The 6,257-nt window shown below is 43.5% G+C and overlaps 1 protein-coding gene across 1 annotated transcript in view; it reads left to right on the top strand.

The window, feature by feature from the left end:
• DCC (DCC netrin 1 receptor) overlaps positions 1–6,257 on the top strand; it is a 579,713-nt gene that overhangs the window by 356,778 nt on the left and 216,678 nt on the right. The gene's annotated exons all lie outside the window — the stretch shown is intronic.

The following is a 6,257-nucleotide window of genomic DNA, read 5'->3' as shown; positions in this document are numbered from 1 at the left end:
GAAAGAGAAGAAAAAGAACAGTTTGGCAGTGGGATATCAAGTACAGCCAACCGTTGAGATCAGAAGGTTTTTGTCTACGTGCTGGAAGGATTAAAGTTTTTTTTTTGTTGCTCTGAAATTAATAGGTGTTTGGTTTTATGGACTACACTGTGCAGCAGCGTGTTTACTGCTTTATGGGTTTTTAAGTAACAGAAAGAAATCTTCATCTTAAGCTAGATGATATGTAAAACATGGATAAAAGCCTTTCAAAGTTTCTGGGTTGTAAATGATTAATGACCTGCACTGGGCTGCAGGTTACACTTACATCCATGCTACTTCTCATGGATTATGCTAGTAAGCTCAGAACAAGAGAACATGCTGAAGGGTTGTTCGTTCTCTGATTTGGACTGGGAAGAGCAGAATCTTGGTAGCCCACAAATACTCAATCGAGCCAGCCCTACTGAGATCAATTAACCAGCCTGATAGCTCGTACCGTAGAATTTCTTTGGGAAATCCTTTGAAAAGTTTCCACGCGGCATCAGTGTGAAGTTTTAAAGCTTTGCAGAAAATCTGGCCTTCTGGAAATGGAGAAATAAGTATGGCCATGGTCCACGTTCTTGTTAGCTGCAGAGTCTGACTCTTAAGGACTCCTGTCTGAACACCGGGCAGGAACATTTGCTGAGGTCCATCCAAGTTCAGTCCTGTAAGCTGTTGTGGTATGAGCACTGTTTTCCAGAGTTATCCCAGGCAGTACGGAGGGAGGTGGCAGCACCGCATGGCCATAGCCGAGTTCATCTGGTAGACAAAAGTGAGGAATAAGCACCACTGGAAGCCTCGGATCCCCAGTCTGCAAAGTCCCCTCCATGCAAATACTTAAGGCAAATGAAAATGGGAACAGGGCTAAGGTTTCTCCCTCTGTTTTCTGTCTTGGTCCCAAATGAATGGCTGAACATGGATTTTGCACATCTTTGAAGCTCACCTCCCTCTTACTCCTTCTCCCTTGTGATTCAGCATCTCTCCTTTCTAAGCCTCGCCTCTTTGTTTTCTCTCCACTGCCTGAAAGCAGCTCCAGTAGCAACTGGGGAATTGTCAGAGACCTCTCAGCTTCTCTCTCCCTCTTACCTAGATGCTCGTGCCACAGACACTTTGCAGCCATGAAACTATGCAGCTTCGTGGGAGATCCGGGAGGGGGGTAAATGGAGAAGAAATGTAATGTCCATATGGAGTCGTTATTATTATCCTCCTCCTGCTAGCATGACCCTCCAACCTGGGCTCCCTCCTTGCCCTGCTCTGTAGTGCTAATTGGCTAACTGAGGTTGGTGGTTGGGTATCGGGATCAAGAGGCAGATATTTATTTGGGTTCCCACTTTCGTACGTGCCCTCCACCTGGTGCAGTGCAGGATCTTGCCAGATGAGTGTTTCCCTCTGTGCAGAGGTGATGATGAGGTTATTTTCCCTTCGGGATGAATGTGAAAATCAGAAGGCACTTACAAACTAGATTTCACTGACGGAAAAAATGTCTTTGTGATATTGAGGAAGGCTGGCTGGGATCGTCACCCTGCTCAGAAACAACCTGCTCCACTGCAGATCTCACCGTGGGGAGATGCGCGGTTGTTTTGCCTTTGTTTTTTATTTGTTTTCTTTCTGTTTTCTTTTAAGCTGAATCTCACATTCAGTTCGTGCACTGGGATTATATTTACACGCATGAACATCTGAAGGAAACAGGCCATCTCCTACTGTAGTGGGGTTTAATCTGGTGCCAGGATCTTACTGGGGGAAACTGGATAACTCATTGCAGCTCCGAGCTAGTCATTGCGAGTGAAACGCTGTCAGTAAATTTTACGCACTGTGTTGGTGTTTATGTTTGGCATTGGATTAAAATTAAAATAGAAGAAAATGAAAAGAAAATCCTAAAGAGCTACGAGACACCATTGTAAACTGTCTCCATTTCCCTTTTTAAGTGATGAATAACTTTTTTCTGGCTATTTGTTCAGATCTTCAAACAATGCCACTCCAGTTCCTCTGAGATATGGAGGGAGGGCCAGCATGCAGAGGTGGTGGAGAGGCCAGCTGTAAATTCAAATGAAGTGGTGGGGCTGGCCATGGCGGGAAGAACGCAGCCCCCTCTGCTTTGATTTTGTTGGGCCACGCTCAGCACGTGTTTGGTGCTTAGCTTGAGCTCTGCATGGCACGGCCGAGTAGCTGGCGTCTGGCCGGGGGGCCGACAGCAGAGCTCATGCTTGCTGTTGGCGTGTTTTTATGAGAGCCCAATGAGGTTTCAATATACTCATTAATAGCTGTCATCCCTTTCTGGAGCCATTAATGTGGAGGTGGCATGAACGGAGACACGCTGAAGGCTTATCTGAGCTTCCTTTTTCTGAAAGCCAGGGTCAAATAAACCCTTTATTAAACTAACAGTGATTTTACCCTAACAGTGATTTCTACCCCAAACTTACATCAGGGTAAAACAGTCACTTTTTTTTTTTTGGTGATTCATAAGACTACAGATAGTTTTTGCTTTTATTTGTTGCAAATAATTTGGACCATCCAGCAGGCTAAGTATGTTGCATATGTTCTGTTGGGGGATTTTGGAAGTTTTATTCAGGTAGAAGGGTGTAATCAGTCTGATTGCTCCTACTACCGTTGTTATGCGGACGTGTAGATTCATGTCCACTGCTGACCACCTTTAACTGTAGGACCTGAAGCAGCAGCACAGAAGTTGGCATTAAAACAAGTATAAATGAGCTCAGATTGAGACCAAATATACCCCTTGTTAAGGCTGCGATGCTAAATTGGAATTAGACAATACTGAAATGAGAAGTGAAAGCCAAAGGGACTGTGAGCTCACGCAGATAATAGCTTCCTCTTTTAGTATTCCAGATGTGGCTATAGGATGCTCAAAACTGTTTCGATATGTGTTGCTTGGACTATAAAAAACCAACGAGGTCCCTGAGAAATATAAAATTTCTGTCCTTTTAAACTGAGATTATGGCTGGAGAGGCATTGTACTTAACAGTGTATTATGAATTAGAGTAAAATACGTGATGGTGGATGGTCTGCAATACACGCGTTAGTCAATAAATCAAAGTACATTTGTGGATTCCAGCACACTTGGGGAAAAGGCGCTTGGGATTGTTTCTTTTCCTTTTTCCTTTCTTTCCCATTAACAACCCTAATGATACCCTCTTAGGAAGAGATTGCTCACCAGTTTGTAACGAGAAAAAACCCGCAACTTTAAATGCTTCTTATTTCTGTAAAAAACAAAGCGATAAATGAGCCAGGTTTAAGGATTTCAGTTCTCTCATCTCCAACACACACATTCTGGGTTTCTCAGGCCACTCTGCTGCTTGGCTTCCTCTGTTTCTACTCCCTAACTCTGCTAAAGGGCGATGGACTCTAGGCGGTCTATGGGCATGCGTGATCGTATTGAGCAGGTACCAGGAATAAAGCCTACGATATGTACTTCTGGTTACACGTACTGGAAAACAAATTCTCAGCAAGAAAAAGCAGATGAAAGAGATCTCAGCTGACTGTCTTATTTTTATAACTGTATAAAACCTGTTATTTGCACACTTAGAAAATGAACAGAGAACAGCGTGGTGGTGAGTGATGGACATGCATAACTTCAGATGAGGAGAGTGTCCCAGAGGAAAATCTTCCTATAAAGAACTCCCAGACAGTTATTTGCTTTATGCCGGTGGCTTCTCATGGATCCATCCCTCAGATATCCACGAGACGTGTGGAGGGATTGTTTTATTCTAGCAGATGAAAGATGAGATAAAGACAGCCCTGAAATAATCAACTTGTGTATTCGGTAGGATAATTATTAGCTATGTTCCTGCAATAAATTCCTTGCTAGAAAAAATCTTCGGCTTAGGAAGACACCCTCTCCCAGAGACTGGTAAAAGTGCTGTGAATCAGTCTTCGCTCTTGGCGTTATAAGCAGCAGCTAATTTGGCAAACAGAGCAACAAAGGAAATGATCTCTTACGTAGCATAACTAACCAGTACCCGGGCTGTTTGTGCTGCTGCGCAAGGAGGGGACACAGTGCCAGATTTATTTGAAGAAAGGATTGCACGTCCATCCGCGGATGATCTCCAGATGTTTGAGGATGTCTAAAGATGGATGTTGCGGGGAGGCCAGGGAAGGGTACGGAGAGCTGAAGCTTGTGGGTGGCCTGGTCCTTGATGGCTGGTCCCCGTCGAGCAGGTGTTTAACTCCGAGCCCTGCTGCTCGGGCTCAGCTTTCTGTGCCATTCACTTTGTCATTTTTGTCACGTACTACTTCTTTCTTTTTAATTCCTCTACTTACAAGTTGCATAGCTCCTTCTCACGTCCGATTTTCAGCTTAGCAGCTAGCAGATTTAACATTTTTGCATGCACAAGATCTTTGCAAAGACGTTGCATTTCTGTATAATAAGATTTAGATTGGGAAACCTGTGAATTACTTTTCTTCACTAAAGAAACAGGGTTGACTCACTTTTCAAAAACCTTCCTCTCTCCCTGAATTCCTATTACAAAAACATTCTGTGAGGCACCATTTCCCCTCCCTTTATTATCGTAAGTATTATTTAGTATTATTTATAATTACTTATACTATTACTTATTATTTGTAATTACTTTCCAATGAAAAAAAAAATCAGAAAATAAAATCTTTCTCTATGCTAAGAAACTGAGCTTATATTGGCATTAAAACCTCAGATTTTCAGTCCTTGCAAGCCTGTTGGAAAGCCAAACCACGTACTTGCATATGGTTAGCCTTAAAATCAGTCTGAAAGAAACCCCATGATTTCAAATATCAGGAAAAACAGTTGTTGGGGTTTTTTTAACAATTGATAAAACAGTGAAAAAGTAGACATGAGGAATGCTTTCTATTGGAAATTTTAAAAAGAGGTTGGGCAGATATATCTGTGTGCTAATAATCCTGATCGTGCCTTCGCAGAGGAAGCTGGAATGTGCTGTCTCGTCAGTCTGCTCTTTATGCCCCGAATTAGAAATAGCAAATTCCACTGTGCACTAGGTACTTCACATTGTGTAGGCAGAGACAAAGCAGAAGAAAGAAGTGAGAGACTATTTCAAGATCCCGCTCATAAATTTCAGAGTAGAATATATATATATTCCCCCCCCCCCATGCAGAGAATGGTAGTTCTGCTGGGATGTGGAAATGTATTTATTTTCTGAGGCTTATTTAGTGATGTGGTGCAAGCTATACTGACCATATGGACTTCTGCTAAATTAAAGAGCGTGGGGGCAAAGTCCTGCACTGACCAGGGACCCTTCACACCACCGAGCTGGTGGCTCACTCGCTGCCTCTGGTTTGGACATTGCCAGGTGGAAGTCTTGTGCATGGCTCTGGGGAGCTGTTCCCAAGGAGGGACAGGGAGATGGTGTGCGGTGTCACTCTCCATCGCACACGGTTCTCCAGCACCATCTGAGCAGACTCGGCACCCTCCAAGTCTGCTCCTAGCTGCAGGAGAGTTTCCCCTGACATATCCTATGGCATGCAGCCCATCTCTGGTTTTATGCTATAAAAGCTGCACTCTACTGAGCTGCAACACAGCCTTGAGTATTCAAGATGCTTTGAAAGGAAAGAAATCATGCAAAGTTGTAAATATACCTTTGGGATATGAGGTGTAACCTTCCATGGGATGCAGGTCCAAGGATGAAGTGTGATGTAGCCCAGACACGATCATTTATTCCCAAAGGTGAGGTGACAGCCCCAGGCAGTGGGGGCCTGTGGGGGGGCTGTACCTGGTGGCTCTGGACCCTGGAGGAATTTAATGTGCTGTATCACCATCCTGTCTGGAGCCCCACCGCTGGTGATGGCCAAAGAAGTGCTTCGGGGGAAACTGCTGGCAGCAAAAAGCGGTAAAAGCATGTGGTGCTCAGGGATGGGGAGAAGAATAACCGCCTGAACCATAGCGTCAGGATTTTTTGTGTTGAAACAAGAGATTTATCGTCCTTATTTTGGTATGCACAACTGGTAAGCTGTTCATATTTATTGCACCGCATAAGCAGTAATAATCATGATAATAGTAAGAATAAATTTTGTTTATATGCTTTTATGGTGGTCTTTGCCATAATCTTATGACACCTTACTGGGGATTTATAACAGACGTATGCAAAAATGCAAAATCAGTGGAATATTTTTCTAGTTAAAAAGTTGGTATGTAGAGGCCATCTTAAAAAGATAGACACACTGCAAGGGATTATCTTGGAAGATTTTTGGAGCTTCCATCTTCGCAGGTCTTTAAGAACAAGTTAGGTAAACATCTGCTA

Source organism: Pygoscelis adeliae, unplaced genomic scaffold (assembly GCF_000699105.1).
Source record: "Pygoscelis adeliae isolate BGI_AS28 unplaced genomic scaffold, ASM69910v1 Scaffold174, whole genome shotgun sequence".
In the NCBI taxonomy this organism is placed as follows: Eukaryota; Metazoa; Chordata; class Aves; order Sphenisciformes; family Spheniscidae; genus Pygoscelis; species Pygoscelis adeliae.
This window is presented reverse-complemented; position numbering and strand designations above follow the sequence as displayed.